This window comes from Nycticebus coucang, chromosome 14, assembly GCF_027406575.1.
Source record: "Nycticebus coucang isolate mNycCou1 chromosome 14, mNycCou1.pri, whole genome shotgun sequence".
Lineage (NCBI taxonomy): Eukaryota > Metazoa > Chordata > Mammalia > Primates > Lorisidae > Nycticebus > Nycticebus coucang.
The window spans coordinates 62,427,978-62,448,340 of record NC_069793.1 but is presented as its reverse complement, the minus strand read 5'-3'; the positions used below and the strand labels follow the sequence as shown (position 1 = coordinate 62,448,340).

The 20,363-nt window shown below is 36.2% G+C and overlaps 2 pseudogenes; both read right to left on the bottom strand.

Moving 5' to 3' along the window:
- Positions 1-2,092: 2,092 nt before the first annotated feature.
- Positions 2,093-3,042, bottom strand: LOC128564484 (olfactory receptor 51G2-like; annotated as a pseudogene).
- An 11,729-nt stretch (positions 3,043-14,771) lies between these two features.
- On the bottom strand, positions 14,772-15,734 carry LOC128564483 (olfactory receptor 51G2-like; annotated as a pseudogene).
- Positions 15,735-20,363: the final 4,629 nt, after the last annotated feature.

Sequence of the window (20,363 nt, the reverse complement as noted above, 5' to 3'; positions counted from 1 at the left end):
ACAAAAATAGGTATAGAAGGGACATTTCTTAGACTGATAGAGGCCATCTACAGCAAACTCATAGCCAATATTATATTGAATGGAGTAAAACCAAAAACATTTCCACTCAGATCAGGAACCAGGCAAGGTTTTCCACTGTCTCCACTGCTTTTTTACATTGTAATGGAAGTCTTAGCCATTGCAATCAGGCAAGAGAAGGTGATCAAGGGTATCCATATAGGATCAGAGGAGATCAAACTTTCACTCTTTGCAGATGACATGATTGTATACCTGGAAACCCCAGTGACTCAACTACAAAACTCTTAAAAGTGATCAAGGAATACAGTAGCATCTCAGGCTGCAAAATCAATACTCACAAATTCATATATACCAACAATAGTCACGCTGAAAAAACAGTCAAGGACTCTATTCCCGTTTACAGTAGTGCCAAATTGAAATACCTGGGAGTGTACCTAACAAAGGATGTGAAGGATCACTATAAAGAGAACTATGAAACTCCGAGGACAGAAATAGCTAAAGATGTCAACAAATGGAAAAAAGTACTATGCTCATGGCTGGGAAGAATCAACATTGTTAAAATGCCCATCCTACCCAAAGCAATCTACAGATTTAATGCAATCCCTATTAAAGCACCTCTGTCATATTTAAAGATCTGGAAAAACTAGTAATTCATTTTATACGGAAACAGAAAAAAACCTTGAATAGCCAAGACATTACTCTTAAATAAAAACAAATAAGGTGGAATCACACTACCAGACTTCAGACTATACTATAAATCTATAGTGATCAAAACAGCATGGTACTGACACAAAAATAGAGAGGTAGATGTATGGAACAGAATTGAGAACCAAGGGAGAATCCTGACACTTGTTGTCATTCAATATTTGAAAATGATTGGTATTTTTGAGAAGTATCTCAATAAAGCAGTATTTAATTAGTAGACAAGAAGACATAGAATCTGGATAAAAATATTGCTCCTATCGATGGAATGACATTGCAGTTGATAAGGAAATGTGTAAGGTATAAAGCCATTTGAGTAGTTGCCATCAAAGGATCCAGAACTAATTAAATGAGGAAATGGAATGAGTGTGATGAATATTAATACTGCATACAATAATGAATACTAGAATGGCATATATATATCTATACCTGTAATTTATATACCCTAATATATTATGAAAGATAATGAATTAATACATAAAAATGAGAGAACAAAATTTAGAAACACTATCTCAAAATAGATTTCAAACACAGTTTTACAAGTTTAACCAGTCATAGATGCCATCTGAATTAGAAAAGAGCAATAACCAACCGTATATAAATTTCTGACTTAGAGATGGAAAAGGGAACATTCCATTAGTTTACATGATTATAAAATGGTTCTATTTGTTTTAGTTGCAAATCTTTACATGTTTTCTGCTAACAAGTTCAATTTGGCACTGATATCTCATTTATAGGGTCAGAAAAAACTCAGCCTGTCAAATGACAGCAAAGTTTATTTATTTTGTTTTTATTTTCTTGAAGTCTAAAGATTGATACCAAGAAGATGAAAGTCATTTTATTTTTTGATATTTGGATGTTTGTCTTACTAGAATCAAGACACCATTAACATTACTATCAACATGCTTATGAATTACTGAATCCCCTTTTTTTCTTGAAACGGATTAATGTAAATTGGTTGATTTGAAAGCTCAGGTATAGAGAGAGACTTGGGGCAGAGAATAAAATCAAACAAAATATTATACAGTAAGAGGCATGGGTATGAAATTGAATTTATAAATAATCATAAAGTAAAGCACATTTAAAAATTAAGTTTATCCAGGTGCAGTTGCTCACAAATATAATTCTAGCACTTTGGGAGTCCAGAAGTTCAGGAGTGTTAACAACAATCACACTGTATTTTTTTAATTACCACCCAGATTGTGGATAATGATTTTCACAAATAAAACTTTTCTGACTAAGTTGCAAGAGAACAATAGGCAAAGAAAAAGACATGACTGAGAAAATGTGAGATCTTCCTTTCTGCCATTTCTGATGAATCATGAAATGTTGATTTTATATTATACCAAACTATCAATCTATGCAATATTTATCAACTTGATTCTCCAGGTCCTCTTTTGGTGAAAAACTTAAATATTTTATCCCTCATCTGCTTATTTTTTACAACATAGACAATGAGATTCATCACAGAATGAGGAAGTGTATGTTGGCCAAGGTCACGTAGATGTGTAAGAGAAGTCTTGAGCCAAAGCTATGCAGCATGGACAGGCAGATCATGGGTGTGAAGAAGACGATCACAGTGGAGATGTGGGAGATGCAGGTGCTGAGGGCTTTGAGACGGCCACCATGGGAAGTAATGCTCAGTACAGTTTTCAGAATCAGCACATAAAAAAAGAGAATGAGCAAAAAGTCAAGTTCCATAGTAGAGAGGGCCATAAATAGCCCCAAATTGCTATTGACCCTAGTTTTGGAGAAGGAGAGCTTTATAATGTCAGGATGCAGGCAGTAGGAGTGAGAAAGTACGTTGGAGCAACAGAGGCACAGCCTCCTCCAGAGGATAGGAAGAGGCACCTTCACTGCCAAGGTTCTCACAAAAATAGCCAAGTCTATCTTTAGAAATCACGCTATTGGTGAGGATGGAAGAATAGTGCAATGGACGAGAAATGGCCACCTAGCGGTCAAAGGCCATTGCTAGAATAACAGCAGACTCAAATTTCTGAAAGGTGTGTATAAAGAACATTTGGGTGAAATAAGCAGAAAAGGTCAGCTCTCAAGCATTCAGGCAGAAGATCTTTGGGGATTGTGGGGAAGGGGAAGCTGGACAGCCCAGCTCAGAGGCAGCAAGCATGGCCAGGAAGCTAGCATGGGTGCATGAAGAGTCTGCTCCCTCCAAATGACTGTCATGATGGTCACGTTACCAACCAACTTGATGAAGAACACGGCACAGAAGGGTATGGAGATGTAGATGTGCACAGCCTCCAGCCCAGGAATGCCTGTCACCAGGAAGGTGAAGAAGGAGTTGGTGCTATTCATAGGAAGCATGGTGCCAAGATGGCATACTTCTCCTGGAATGAAATGCGTTACGTAAGGAACAGTTGTTGATATTTGGCATAGAAGTTTAGAATCTGACAACATCCGTAGTATAATTTTTTTTTTTTTTTTTTTTGGTAGAGACAGAGTCTCACTTTACCGCCCTCGGTAGACTGCCGTGGCGTCACACGGCTCACAGCAACCTCTAACTCGGGCTTACGCGATTCTCCTGCCTCAGCCTCCCGAGTAGCTGGGACTACAGGCGCCTGCCACAACCCCCGGCTATTCATCTATAGTATAATTTAAATTTATTCCTTGTCTTACTAATGCAGTTCTTTTAACTGACAGACTGTGCCAGTGAAAGATGACTTGCCATTTCCAACTGTATACCTTCTGATATTCTAAAACTATGAGCAAGGTTCAAATCAATATATTTTTCCATTTTTTAAAAATATGCAGTTTAATAAGGTTATGAAAATTGATCTGTTCAGTTTCTAAAAAGCACATGTAGCACTGCATTTGTATACATATGAAATGTTAAGATTCATGTTTCCCACTGAGCTAATAGTGCTACATTATCCCAGATGCCTCTTACATCTTGTCACACCCCCAAACATGTTACCTATAAAATGTTATAGCATATGAGCACATGATTTATAATGAATACAAACCCAGATCTTGTAATGAAATATAGAAAGTTGCTATCACCTTTGCTACAGAAAATCTTTACAATAAATTTTGTGTCTTCTTTCAAATATTATAGAATTGAAAATTCTTGAATTTAACTAGCAATTTATTTGGTGTTGGTGTGCACATTTGTTTTGTGTATAAAATAATTCATTTACAATGAATAAAAGACAACATCTGATTTATTTTTATTGGATGAATTATCCATTGGCCATTTGTTTTCATTAAATTATTTATTTATGCCATGGAATTTTATAATTTTTTTTTTTTTTTTTTTTTTTTTTTTAGACAGAGTCTCACTTTGTTGCCCCCAGTAGAGTGCCCTGGCGTCATAGTCCACAGCAACCTCCTACTCTTGGGCTCAAGTGATTCTTTTGCCTCAGCCTCCCAAGTAGCTGGGACTACAGGTGCCCACCACAATGCTCGGCTATTTTTTTAGAGATGGGGTCTCACTCTAGCTCAGGCTGGTCTATAACCTGTGAGCTCAGGCAGTCTGCCCATTTGGGCCTCCCAAAGTGCTGGGATTATAGGTGTAAGCCACCATGCCTGGCCATAACTTTATATAATTTCTTTCTGAACTAGATTACATTGGTGCAGCAAACATCAAAACTTAAGTCTACTGTTTGCATTGTAAGGGGTGTAGAGCAATATGGTAATTAAATGTTAAATTCATAATATAGCAACAATAAGAACATTTTCGTGATAAATGTTACTATGGCTCTTCGTTCTTTTTTCTCAAAAATAGCTGGAGATGGCTCGGCACCTATAGCTCAAGCGGCTAAGGTGCCAGTCACATACACAAGAGCTAGCAGGTTTGAATCCAGCCTGGGCCTGCCAAACAACAATAACAACTACTAGCAAAAAACCCCCAAACAAACAAACAAACAAACAAAGTCAGATGTTGTGGTGGGTGCCTGTAGTCCCAGCTACTTGGAGGCTGAGACAAAAGAATCGCTTAAGCCCAGGAGTTGGAGGTCGCTGTGAGCTGTGATGCCACAGCACTCTACCCAGGGTGACAGCTTGAGGCTCTGTCTCAACAACAACAACAAAAACAAAACAAAACAAAAAAACCTGGAGATATTGAAGTCTTTTTATTTATTTGTTTATTTATGTATTTATTTTCATAACAATATGGGATCTTGGCTGAGATGGGTATTCAAATGTGCCAGGTATCTAACTTTTTTATCCAAGGAATGATCCCGTAAAATCCAATATTCCCTCATCATTAAAATGGCAATTTATTTGTCCCATTGATGAGGACAAGATACATGCATATCTCATCTCCTGGTCACTGCTTTTGAAAATTGTCCTGTTCAGCTTGTCAAAATATCAATCTGGATTGATTCTACATACTTTACTAAAAATCATATATTTTGCAAGAAAAAACTGAGAAAATTGTAATCAAACCCAGAAATATAATCAAGCCATGTTTTTCTATACTGTTCGCTTTTTAATGTGAATAATTTTGAATAAGAAAGATGGATAAGGGCCCCCAGACATCCATTTTTCCATTATTAAAAAAAAAAAGCAAAATTTAAGAATTCCAGACCCAGAAACAATATACTATCATACTGCCACTTTCTATTCACGGCTCTTGGCAGTCTCTGTCAGAGCATGTGAGTGTTCAGGGACAAGGCTTACTAATATAACATAGAATGGATATACCCTTGTTCTCTGTCTTTGAAAATTTTAAAGAAATTTCTTTGCATTTGGGTGAGAATTAGTCTCCAAAACAATTTGTGTTTGTTTTAAGGAGAGGCAATGTGAATATAGTCACAGGATACTTAACAAAACAAATGTCTGTGGTTTCGTACGCTATCTGCAACAGTTTAATTATACAGATCATGTATAATAGTCCTTAGTAACTTTGATCCTCTTTATATGTTCAAACCCAGCTAAATCTTGATGTCTCTCTCACCTGACATCTCAGGGCAGTTTGCTTGGTAGAATACTGCAGGAATAGCTTTCTCTTACAACTCCAAATTCTAAAACACCTGCAATCCAGTTTGAACTTTTTTTGTTATTCACTGTTACCTGAGAGAATAAGAATCTTCCGGGAATCCCTCTTCTTTGTCTTTATCTGAAGTTATTATTAACTCCCGGCTGCTTGATGGGAGTGTTCTAGGTATAATCCAGATTAACCCACAGAGTGGCACATAGTAGATACTCAGTGACTATAGACTTTAATTTCACTCAAATGTCAGATTAAAATGGCTTAATTATAATTTGGGAGCATTTATGCAGTATTTTCTAGAATGTAGTTTAGGAATCCTTAAATTTGCTTGCAGCAGAGCATGAATACATTACCTCATCTGATGTAGAATCTTTTGAAAGTCAGACTGGAAATATTGGATGTATATGGTGTTATCTGAGAATTCATGCAGAATCCATCTCCTTCACACTATAAACAGAGACTTAAGTGAGAAGATCACTGTAGCACATAAGAAAAACACTGAGTTGTGAAACTTGAAGCTTTCTAGACTGCAGGACAAGGCCTAGGATACTGAGACATTCTTGCAGCAATGAAAATCTAATAGCAGTACCTACTGACAGCAGCAACAGAAGCTCCTCAGAGACTGCAATAAATTCTCTTATGAGACAAGTATGATTTCTCATTTCCTCCTCACAAGTCAGAAAGTTAGTATTATCTTCATATTATCGTTAAGGAAATTGAGGTTCAGATAGATGAATTAACTAGAAGAAAGTCACTCAGTTACTGTAGAGGTAATCTGAGTCTCAAACAAAATCAATATGAAGCCAGAACACATGCCCTTTTGAATTAAGAATTTCATTAGAATTTACTGCAATATTGTATTAAATTTAATTTTTTTGAGATAATGGATATATTTGTTTTCTGGTCTATAGTAACATTTCACTATGTATATTTATATCAAAGCATCGTATTGTATACCTTAAATACATACAATAAAAAAATATCAGAAGAACTACTTGTCTTCGGGGCTCTGTTCCTTGTCTTTCCATATTCTAAAGGCATCTCATATTCCTTTGAGGAAAGTGTATCTTTCCTAAATCATACACTTAGATGAAGGGAAAGGCATTATAGGGTCATCCATGTTTTGAGGACAGAAAGCAGCTCTCACCATGAAATCTTCTCAACCTGAGGCTCTCTCCACCTAGTAACAGTATTTAGGAAGGTTTAAAGTGACTAGTATATGTTTAATAGACAACATGAGAATAAGCATCCCAAATCACATATGAGGCACTCTTCTAATAATAATTTAGGAGCATCTTTCCATTTTCCTGGTTCATTTGTTTAAATTAAGATAGTCAAACTGAATAATAGAAAACAAAAATATCTATGTTCTCCATCAATTAGTTTTTATTGCCTAAAAATAAACAATCACCACTGTTTTACATTCTTAAAATTGTAAAGCCATAAGTTTCTTAGACAAATTAGGGGATTGAATGAGAAAAAAATTTGCTCCCGTATTTTTTTAGTGTAATAAAGAGACATGACCTACCCACACACATAAGAAAAATTACCCTTAATAAAGAAACAAAATGATCCTTGTGAAACAGAGTTATGCACTGTATTGATAGACAAATTATTTATGATTAACTAGAATGATTAAGAGAATCTAAGACAAAGGACTGATTTTTGCTGTCTTAGAATTGGCTGTATTGATATATGAATGCACTTGAAAAGTATTTCTAGGACATGACAAGTTTGTGGTAGTATAAGAATTGAATGGAAGATATTGTTCAATAAATATTTGCTGAACTAATGAAAAACATGACTCAAAATCATGGCAGGATTTCTTTTGATCCATCCTTCCAGTAGGGGAACACTTTTCAATACTTTGACCTTGTTCGTTTCTAGTGGATTTTTGCTTTCAACATGCAAACATACTATAATTTTACATATTGTAAAGCAAACAGGACAATTAAGTATATTCAGAAAGGATCTCTAGACTTTCCACCCCATTCTACTTGCCAAAATATCGATGTGTTATGGACTTGCTGCACCTACTTTTCATCTATTCATTAATGTGCTCAAATCAGTTTTCTACACTATATATTAAAATAAACTTTTCTAAGGTCACTAACAAGTTTTAGGGACTTAATTTCAATTAATTTGCATTTACATTGAGCTTTCTGGTCCTTTTCCCTTGCATGTTTATAAATTCCTCATTAATATTGATAAATAAGGCTCACACTGTCTGCCGTCCATATATATAGTGATTCAATTCCAATGTACATATATAGCAGTATCAGAATGACTAACATATACCTCCTTGGTAAGCAATTTCATCAATGTGAGTACAGTCCCTATGTGAAGTTATTTTTTTAAAAAGAGAAATTAAAGTCCAATTTGTATTATATATATTTAAGGTATATGACATGAGGTACTGGTAAACATATACACAGTGAGATGATTATTATATCCAAAAAAATTATCATATCCATCATATGACATAGTAACTTTTTGTGTATTGTGTAGTAAAAGCACCTAAAATATACTGTAAGCACATTTTCAGTATGCAATACAATATTCTTAACTACAGTCTTTATAATGTGCATTAGATTTCTACCCTTATTCCCCGACATAACAGAAACTTTGTGCCCCTTGACCTCAGTCTCTCCAACTTCCTTTTCTTTGTTTCTGTATATTTGAGGTTTGTGGGAAGAGGGTTGCATGTGTGTGCTTATGTGTTTAGATTCAACATATAAGTGAGATCATTCAGTATTCCTCTCTGTGTTTCACCTATCAAACTATTTACTAAGGACACATCAAACTAAAATAATTCTACATAGCAACAAAAACAAAAAAACATTAAACAAAACAGAAAGAAAAAAATTGTGAACCATATATTATGAGGTGTTAATATCCGAAATATATAAGAAACTCACACAACTCAATACTAAAAATAATTATACTAAAAACTGCTCAAAAAACCTTAATAAATGTTTATCTAAAGAGGAAATACAAATGACCAACAGATATTTGAAAAGGTACTCCATGTTACTAATCACCAGGGAAATACAAATTGAAAACAAATGAGATATCACCTCCTAACTGTTAGAACAGCTATTATCAAAAAGACTCACAAGTGTTGGTGAGGATATGGAGAAAAGGAACCCTTGTAAACTGTTGGTGGGAATGTAGATCGTGTTTCCACTGTAGAAAATAATATAGAAGTTCCTAAAGAAATTAAAAATATGGGAGGGGGTGTGGTAAGCTCTCACCTATTAGGCACAGTCCTGGGTGAAGGGCTGGATTACAACTTGCACTTTACACAAACAATGTAACCTACTTGTATTAATATGAAATTTTAAAAGCCATCCAAATTGCTTCTCATAAAATAAGATGCTTAAAACGAATAAATTAAAAATAGAACTAACATATGACTGATTACTATTGTGGGTATATAAACAAAGGAAACAAACTACTTCATAAATATATATGCACATTCATGTTCATTATGGTATTAATCACAGTAGCTAAGATATAGAAACAACCTAAGTATCCACGAATAGATAAAATCATAAAGAAAATATGATGTATATGTATAATACACAGACACACGGGGATAGTATTCGGTCTTAAAACAGAAGCTCTTGCTATTTTTTTATTAAGGAGGAACCAGATAACATTGTGCTAAGTGAAATAGGTCAAACAGAGAGAAATACTGAATGTGCAATTATTTTTGCTTTTAGTCAGGCTTCAATCATTCACAATGTTACTTAAATAAGAAGCTTTTATATCCCTTATTTCAGTGTGATTCCTTCATATACTTGTGATACATTTAAATGCTCTTACATAAACAATTTTGTGTTGTTTTTGGAGGGGATCTCTGAACACTCTCAATAATCTAGTTTTATTTTTTAATTTAAATACTTTAAGGTTACTCTTTGGGTTATAAAGTTCTAAGGATCTGTCAAATGCATTATGTCACATATCTTCAATTATAGTATCGTATTGAATATTATCACCATCCTAATAAATTCTGTGAGTCTCACCTATGTAACCTTCCTTTTATCTGAACCTCTTAAACTGATATTTTTTACTGCCTCTATCTATAGGCAGATATCACGTAATTGGAATCATATAATTTGGGGGGCTTCATAAGATTGGCTTCATTTTTGTACTTAGCAATATACATTTAAGGTTCTGTTATGTATAATTTGTAATGTCATAGGTTATATTTTATTACTGAGTAGTAGGCCATGGTATGAATATACCACTGTTTTTTATCCATTCACCCACAGAAGAACATCTGTATGCTCTATGTATAATAATGTGCTTTAAATGATCATGTGCAAAATTTCATATGAAATAAATTTTCAAATTGGTTGGCTGAATAGCTAGGACTGAAAATTCTTGATCATATATTAAGGCAATGTTCATGCAAACTGTCCTTTAAATGTGGCTGTGCCATTATACAGGGTGGACATAAAGTTCATGTGCAATTTACTATGTTAAACTATTTTAAATTGCACACGAACTTTATGTCCACCTTGTACATTCCCATTAGCAATGAATTATAGTTCATATTGGTGTGCATTCTTCACATAATTGCAACTATTAGATTTTGATAATTATTGTTTTCTGTAGTAGTATCACTCTATTTTTTAAAATTTGTAATTCTCTAATAACAAACAATGTTGAGTGTCTTTCATATCCTTATTTATTTGCAACCTATAATATCTTGGGTTAAATGTCTGTTCATTTTTTTTTCTTTTAAGACAGATTCTCACTTTATTTCCCTGGGTAGAGTGCCATGGGGTCACAGTTCATGGCAACTTCAAACTCTTGGCTCAAGCAATTCTCCTGCTTCAGCCTCCCAGGTAGCTGGGACTACAGGAGACTGCCATAATTCCTGTGTATTTTTAGAGATGGGATCTTGGGCTCAGGCTGGTCTTGAACTCATGATGTCAGGCAATCCATCTAGCTTGGCCTCCCAGAGTGCTAGGATTACAAATGTAAGCCACCATGCCAGGCATATGGCTGTTTAGTACTTTTGCCCATTTTTGAGTTGTGTATACTGATACAATTTTTAATCCAATATACAAAGTTCGTGTGCAATTAAAAATAGTAACAATAGTAACACTTTGTAAGTTTGTGTACAATTTAACTTTTACTATTGTTACTCTTTTAAACTGTACACGAATGTTATGAACATCCTGTATATTTTGCAAACATTGTTTCTAGTCTATAGTGTTTTAATTTTTCTAATAGTATCTTTTTTTTGTCAGAGAAAAGTTTAGTTTTAATAAATTCTAACATATCATTCTTATTTCTCTTTACTAAATCATGCGTTTGGTGTTTTATGTAAGACCTCACCAGTTAACTCAAGTTCACAAGGAATTTTCTCCTACTTTTTCCCAGAATGTTATAATGTCTCACCACTTCCCATGGTTTCCAACTACAACACTTCTATTTCTTCAGTGTAAATTTCTCTCCAGTCTGTGTATATCCTTGAACTCTCAACTGTAGCCATTTTAAGTGCTCATAAGTCAATTGAATTCCTACCTCTGTCACTGGGCCAAACCCTTCTAATGGCTTTTCTATGTATTAGAAAAGTCTTTCCATCCCTCTTTTTGACTAAGTTAAATTTGGTATGCATCATTATTGCAATTGGGCTAAACTTGAACCTTCCAGTCTTCTATTCAGGATCAACACCTCATTTTATTGTACTGGATTTATTTAATTAATTTATTTATTTATTTTTATTGTTTGGGATTCATTGAGTGTACAAAGAATTAGACTACACTGATTGCATTTATTATGTAAACTCCCTCTTATAATTGTGTCCCACTCCCAAGAACTGTGTCATACACAGTGAATCCTCCTACCTCCTTCTTCCTCCCCTCTCCCCGTTGCCTCATTCCGCTACCCCACACCATGTATTAGGTCATCTGTTGTTTTCATTTTAGAATTGAATACATTGGATTCTTGCTTCTCCATTCTTGTGATGCTTTCCTAAGAAGAATGCATTCCACCTCACCCAGGATAATACAAAAGATGTAAAGTCTCCATCTTTTTAAATTGTTGAATAGTATTCCATGGTGTACATGTACCACAGCTTGTTAATCCATTCCTGGGTTGGTGGGCATTTAGGTTGTTTTCACATTTTGATGATTGTAAATTGAGCTGTGATAAATAGTCTAGTGCAAATGTCTTTATGATAAAATTATATTTTTTTCTTCTGGGTAGATGCCTACTAATGGGATTGCAGGATCAAATGGGAGGTCTCATTTGAGTTCTTTAAAAATTTTCCATACTGGGCGGCGCCTGTGGCTCAGTCGGTAAGGTACCAGCCCCATATACCGAGGGTGGTGGGTTCAAACTCGGCCCCGGCCAAACTGCAACCAAAAAATAGCCGGGCGTTGTGGCGGGCGCCTGTAGTTCCAGCTACTTGGGAGGCTGAGGCAAGAGTATCGCTTAAGCCCAGGAGTTGGAGGTTGCTGTGAGCTGTGTGACGCCACGGCACTCTACCGAGGGCCATAAAGTGAGACTCTGTCTCCACAAAAAAAAAAAAAAAAAAATTCTCCCTACTTCCTTCCAAATAGGCTGTCTTAGTTTGCAGTCTCTTCTCTCCACATCCACGCCTGTCTCTGTAGCTTTGGGGCTTTGTGATGTGGGCCATTCTCACTGGGGTTAGCAGATATCTCAGGGTAGTTTTGATTTGCATTTCTCTGATGACCAGGGATGATGGGCATTTTTTGAAATGCTTGTTAGTTATTCGTCTGACTTCTGTCAGAGAAGGTTCTGTTCATTTCTCTTCCAGTGGTAGAAGGAATTGTTAACTCTTTTTTTGTTGATTGATCTGAGTTCTCTATAGATTCTAGTTATCAACCTTTTGTCAGATTCATACCCTGCAAATATCTTTTCCATTCTGAAGGTTCTCTTTTTGTTTTTCTTGTTGTGTATCCTTACCTATGCAGAAGCTTTTCAGCTTAATTAGTACCATTTGTTAGCGCAATGTAGCTGATTTTTAAAACGTGTTTTGCCCATAAGCAATGTTCAGGAGGATGGGGCCTTTCTTGCATGTCCATCATATTTAATTTTTTTGCCAACCAGTTGCTCAAGGAATGAATGAATGACATTCTGACATTCAAAGAGCAGTAATGAAATTTAATGAAATCATCTTCAATATAACAGAAAAGTATAAAATATGGAGAGACAGTGGGGTAGCATTGCTACGGCTTGTATAAAGAAAGCCAGGTGATGATAAATGTGGAAATAGGCATATTAAACAATTAAATAGGTGGTGGTTTATGGATTTGGAACTATCACAGTAATCTGCTATTATTAAACAAAAAGTAGCTACTTTTAGTACTAATTGTATTTATTTATTTGTTACATTTCCCATAGAAATATCTTCTGTAATACATCACAAATATATGACTTTACATTGATGCTTCTCATGAAGACTTGGGGAATGTTAGGAATTTTATTGTATACTACATTTCATTGTTTCAGTAATATTCTATGTGTCTATCAAATAGTATGGGACACTTTGGGAATTTCAGTTTCTTTTTCTTTCTTTTTTTTTTTTACTAAAATACATTACTGTTTCTTCTGTGGATATTTCGAGAGGTATCAAAGAACACTTTCATCCCATCTCTTCACCTATAATGTGCTACGTGACTGTAATTGGCTATACTTAAGGAGGCCAACGTTTTTAGAATTTTGAACAAATGCTATAATTCTTCAAATGAAGTCAAGAGTAGGAAGACTAGTATATATTTTTATTCTCAAAAATTATTTTATTCACTTTTGAGTACTGGGTTTTAAACGGGAAGAAGTTATCAGAATTTTGATCTTCAAATAACAACACATTGACATGAAAGTTTATTTCATTCTTGTGATTTTTCCTTACTTGTTTACTCTGGATAAAGTTTAGATATACAAACAGCAGAAAAATTCTTCCTCCCTTGTCCCACCCCCTCTTTCCTTTCTTCTATCCTTCTTTCCATTCTCTTTCTTTCTAAGATAGAAGGGCATCAAAATAATTGAGTGCCATGAATGACTATCAATAAATGTTTTAAGATAACTTCACTATTCATTTCTTATCCCTATTTCATAAACATTTGTACACTTGCTAAAACTAGTCCTTAAAATTGTTAATTTGTAAAACTAGTTCTATAAAATTATTAATTTGTAAAACTAGTTCTTAAAATTATTAATTTGTATTTATTTAGCAAATAGTAAGGATCTATTATATGTGAAATATCACACCCAGATGCTGCTGTGGCTAACATGGCAACACCAGTTTCCATCTTCCTACAGGGTACATTTAGCTGGGAAATCAAACTTTAAATCAAACTCATCTCTGGCTCGGTGCCTGTAGCACAGTTATTATGGTGCAGCCACATACACCAAGGTTGGCAGGTTGGAACCCAGCCTGGGCCTGCTAAACCACAGTGACAACTGCAACAAAAATAAGCTGGGCATTGTGGACGGTGCCTATAGTCCCAGCTATTTGGGAGACAGAGGCAAGATAATCGCTTAAGCACAAGAGTTAGAGCTTGTTGTGAGCTGTGATACCATGGCACTCTACCAAGGACAACATAGTGAGACTCTGTCTGAAAAAAAAAAAAAAAAAAAAAGAAAAGAAAAGAAAAACCAGTCTCCTCTTCCCTCTCACTATAATCAGCAGGATGGGTTTTTAAAACTGGTATATATTTTTCTAAGCATTTTATACAAGTCTGAATTCTTTAATCAGAAGAGTATCGTCCGTGTGAATATAAAAAATATTTGAAATTCACCTCCCAAAGATATAGCACTCAACTTTCTTAACTCCAGCTTTTAACAAAATGCAGAGTATATGGTGGAAGCTAGTTGAGTGAACACACAGATGAAAATGTGGAGTAATATCTTGCCAATAGGGAGTGAAATTATTTAAACTGGAAATACTGTCTCCATTTGATTAGTTCTGCACATAATCTTCTCAGTATTAAACTATAACCGTAACCTTTGTGGATCACCACAATATGAGGAACTATATTAAAGGGTCAGGGCATAAGGAACGTTGAAAACCACTGGACTAGAGCATCTCCCATCTTTGTTCTATCAGGCGAACATTTTAATTACACTCCTTGCCCACACTGCTGCTTCCCCTCCCCTGGAAGAGACGTAGCATCTTCATTCTGATCTGCCTGGTCTTAACAGTGTAGACAATGGGGCTGAGCACTGGAGGGGTGAGATAGTGCAGGTAGGAGAGCAGCACACGGCTGCATGGCGAAGCCGGCTTCCCAAATCTGTGGGTCATGGACAGGCCAATGGGGCGTATGTAGAAGAGCAGCACGGCACAGAGGTGGGAGACGCAGGTGTTGAGGGCTTTGAGGCGCTCGGCCCTGGAGGCGATGCACAGCACAGTTTGGAGGATCAGCCCATAGGACAGAACAATGAGCACCACCGAGTCCACACCCAGCGTGGAGAGAACCACGAAGAGGCCGTAGGCGCTGTTGAGGCGGGTGTCGGCGCAGGCCAGCGTCATGACGTCGGGGTGCAGGCAGTAAGAGTGCGAGAGCTGGTGGCCCCGGCAGTACCGCAGCTCCCTCAGCATGATGGGGGCGGGGACGTGCAGACTGACGCTGCGCACCACGATGGCCAGGGCCAAGCTGGTGATGCGGGGACTGGTGAGGATGATGCCATGGCGCAGGGGGTTGCTAATGGCCACAAAACGGTCAAAGGCCATGGTCAGCAGCACAGAGGACTCCATGATGGAGAAGGGGTGGATGAAGAACAGCTGGGCCAGGCACACGTCCACCGCCACTACCCTGGAGCCCAGCATGTAGAGGGGGAGCATGGTGGGCAGCGTGGAGACAGAAAGGCGCAGATCGGTCACCGCCAGCATGGACAGGAAATAGTACATGGGCTGGTGCAGGGAGGGCTCTGTCCTCACCAGCCACAGGATGAGGCTGTTTCCTGCCAGAGAAGCCACATACATGGCACACAGAGGGATGGAGAGTCAGGCGTGCACAGCCTCGAGTCCGGGGAGGCCGGTCAGGAAGAAGGAGGTGCTGGTGTGGTTGGAGTCTGACATGATGACCCCAGGGCGGAGCGTCAGGAAGAAGTGCTGTCACAGGCCTTGCAGTCAAATGGGTGGCTGGATGAGAACTTGGGATCCAAAGTATGATCTTACAAAGATTCCCTTTTTAATACTCTTGTGAACACTCACAGCTCATGTGCTTCCCTTAAATGAAAATGAGCCAATGTGGAGGACAAATAATTTGAAATGACAGAGAGGGATTCTCCAGGAAAGCCCTGATGAAGGCATCACAGAAATGAATCCCTCAAACACATGAAGTGTAAAGCACAGCCAGGAAAGGGACTGATTCCCTGTGAGTTCCAACTCTTCATTGTTCACATTTTGAAAATGAAACCCAGTCTGGCTTAGTATGGATTGTGTTAGATTTTAGGGCCCAATTCATGTCTTCATAATTCCTCTAGTATTCTCCTTTCATAACTCCCTCCCGTCTGCCAGTGGATAATTATTTTAATTCTATAGTAAAAATGAAAATTATACAGCGAGTTTGACTGTCAAGTATTATTAGAAATGTATTCTGGTGTCTCAATATGTAGTTATATATTTTTAAAAAATATTTTTAAGTCATCAAACCACAATAAATAAATTATAAATTTTTTACTTACATATTTTAATGTACAAATATCTGAGTAGAGACATGCAATAAGGTTGATTCATAGATCCAAAAGGATGAATGAAAACTCAAGAATGTTTGAATTTGAAGGATGTTCATAGGGCTTTTGACACCCACCCTCATTATATTGATGAGTATCCAGTGACTGTAAATGTCAACATTTTGTCATAAAATCAGATCAGTGTCTATATCCAGTTTGGGAATATAACTCTGGCTTCACCCTACTGGACCCTGAATAACTTTCAGATGCTAAACAGTATAGTTTCCTCCTTCCCAGAAATCAGGGAACTATAACTCCATTTTAAAGTATCTCCCAACCCTTTCTTAACAAAAATTAATCCAGGAAATTTCTGGAAGTCTCAAATGATGAAATATTTTAAAAACAATAGCCAGTGAAAACAGCTGAATTGTACAGAGATTTTTAAAATACAATATTGAGGTCCCACCCCACCAGTAATCTTTTTTTTTTTTTTTTTTTAATAGTCTCCCTATGTCACCCTCAGTAGACTGCTGTGGTGTCACAGCTCACAGCAATCTCAAACCCTTTGGCTTGAGTGTTCTCTTGGCTCAGCCTCCCAAGTAGCTGGGACTACAGGCGCCTGCCACAATGTCCAGCTATTTCTTGGTTGTAGTTGTCATTATTGTTTAGCAGACCCGGGCTGGGTTCGAACCTGCCAGCTCCAGTGTATGTGGCTGGTGCCCTAGCCACTGAGCTACAGGCACTGAGCCCTGCACTAGTAATCTTTAACTTTAATTTTCATTACAACTTTCAACCCATGTCTCTGGAGATTGGTGCTCTCTGTTCAACTCCTTTCCTTTAACTATCCTCATTATGGATCATCCCACTCACAGGCAGCACACACAGGTATAATCCTTCATATTTGTTTTTTACTTCACAATATTTATTATTATTACTTTTACATATAACACCTCAGATCATCTTGATTCTAAGGTAGGGAGATCAGGTTTTATTATTCCTGGTTTCCAGATAAAGAAATAGAATCTCTAAGAAATGAAGTAAAAAATTTACCCAAAGCCTCATATTTAATAAACTAGTAGATGTAAGCCTGGGACACATTTCCTAATGACTTAGTTATTTTCCTTCTGAAAATATTTTAGCTTACAGTAAAAAATAAGACAAAACAAACAAACAAATGAACAAAACATGTACTCTACTGTGTTAACAAAAGCTTTTGGAGAATCAGAAGTCTGGTGTGAATTCCATCTGCAAATCTTATAAGCTAAAAACTGTCTTGAAAGTCTACTGAAAAAAAATACAATGGTTACTTCATGTTTCCTTATGTATGCATAGTCACTTTTAAATTCTCAAATAGCGATTAATAATTATTTTAGTAATAATTATTCTTGAGAACTTTTTTATAGCTATCCCCAGATAAAGGTATGGCTACAGTTAAAAACAATGAACACATGGATGCCTAGAGATAAACACTGTGAAGCAAATAATGTGTCCTGATAGAAGGGATAAACATAATATATTAGACAAAGCATTGTGGCAACAACTGTCAAGCAGGAAGAAACATTTGGAGTGATCAGAACTGAGAGAAAACAGCCATTTGAAAACGGGTACGTATGTGAATGACTGTGACTGCGTGCATTGCACATGCCAGTGCGTGTGTGTCTATGTTCAGATGTGTAAGTGGGGATGGGTTGGTGAAGAGAGAAGCATTAGGCAAAGAAAAAGACCTCGAATTTTTAATGCTGAGGGTATAGAAATCTGCTTCAGCTAGCTAAACAGAGAGTCCAGAGCCTAAGCAGTTACCAAGAAGCATTTATTTGCTGATCATCACAGTTTGAGGTCAACATCATTGCTTGCTATTTTTATCATTCTGGTCCTCAAAGTAAATATCCTTTATACCATAAAATACGTTATTTCTTTCTAAATGATAATTGAAGTGGGCAAGGGGCTAGCGGAAAAGGTTAAGAGTTAACAGCAGTAACATTCCATTGTATCTGTGTGCGTGTTTGTGACTGTGAGAGTGTGTGTATGTATATATGTATATATATATACTGGAGGTGCCAAAAATGTATAACACATTTTAAGTGATGTTATCTGTATATTACACTCTGAAGTAGAATTGATTATAATAGCAATTTATAGTATGAGATTCACTCAAAAGATGGCATTAAATCAAATGAATGCCAGCATCACCATACAACGAACATGAATAAGCTTTTTCTCTTAAAATGTGTATATAATTTGTTGGCATCCTCTCAGTATGCATCTATCATGTTTCATGTTTTCTGTAGTCATTCTTCCATCAGCAGACACTTAGATTGCTTCTATATCTTGGTTATTCTTAATAATGCTGCAGTGCAGGGAATCCTGGCATTTTCTACCACAAGGATCATCCTGATGGACACTGTGTCCACTAAAATAAGCCAGACACAGAAAGACATGCAGTATATGACCTCATTTACCTGCAGAATAGGAAAAGGCTGAATTCCTAGAAAAAGAGAGTAGAATAGCGGTTTCTCAGAGTGAGGGGTTGGAAGAAATGGGGAGATATTAGTCATGACTTGCGGTTATGAGTAAGTAAGTTTGGTTTCTCATGTACTTCATAGTGGCTGTAGTTAATAATACTGTAATAATACAGCATGGAAATTTGCCAGGAGAGTAGATCTTAAGTGAAGATCCTAGAAGTAGATATTCACCACACACATACACACAAATGATAACTATTTATGGTGATGGACTTATTAATTAATTTGTTTCTGGTAAACATTTCCCAGTGTATACATGCATCAAATCACGACATTGTACACTTTGAATATATATATATATTTTGAATATATATATATTTGAATATTTGAATATATATAATTTTTGTCAATTATTCCTCAATAAAACTAAAACATAATCGAATATAGTAATTAAGACACGAAGTTTTCAAACAAGGGCTCTTAGGGAAAGTAGGAAAACAACCTTCCCCAAGCTGAGCTTAGAGATGGTGGGGGCACACAAACTTTTCAGGCATGCACGCATATTGGGGTGATCTGATGTGTTTTCACAGACTCATTAAATATAAAGCAGAAGAGGATTGTGATAACCAAAGGTATCATTTTATCAAGGGTAATGCATTCAGAAGAAATCAAGTTGATGACCATGTGATCTCTATTTTAGGGTTGATTATTCTGTATCAAGAAGCTAGACAACTTCTTTCATCCCTTGAATTTTTGGTTTTATGAATTTACAATTTATAGCAAAATGAAAAAGGTAGTTATATTGGGGACATAGACTAAGAAGGAGGCTACTTCAAAAATAGCAGTATGAATGTTATATACCACTGAACTTTCTATACCATGCACTTCATACTGCACAATTTCTTACACTTACAACTGTTGTCTAAGGATTTTTCTAAGTAATAAAGTTTCTCTCATGGACTTCTAATTGCAGACCCAAGCACAAGGCATGTACTTGGGGTGGGGAGAAACAGTAATGTTACTTTATTGTCTAAACCAGGGCCATCTAATGAATATTACAAAGAAAATATTTAAGATATACCAATATGTGGAATGCATCTTATTTATTTATTTATTTATTTATTTTGTATCTCCCATTTATCCAGTACATGGCAGGGACCAGGGTTTTTTGTGTGTGCATGTGTTTGTTTTTTATGAATAGGTATTGGTAATAAAAAGAAATTTAACAATTAGAAGCAAATTGTTGCAAGACAAATGTAAAGGACATGTCTTTTTCTCCTAGGTTTATCACAAACTCTGAATAAACTTAATCAAACCTCACAATAATTCTATAAATGTCACAAATTACAATATAACCACTTTAATCTTGTTTACCTGATTGTATAATTTGAACGCTCCTAGAAATTGTCCTACTTCATATGTTTTTTGAAATGTATAATCTCTTATGAAGAAATTGACATCTTTTTATCTTTTGGGGGAAGACAACAAACCATTTTTCATCTAAAGCTGGGAAGAGGATTGATCAGGAATACCTTGCCAGATTTTGAAAGCATCAGCAATGATTTAATTGA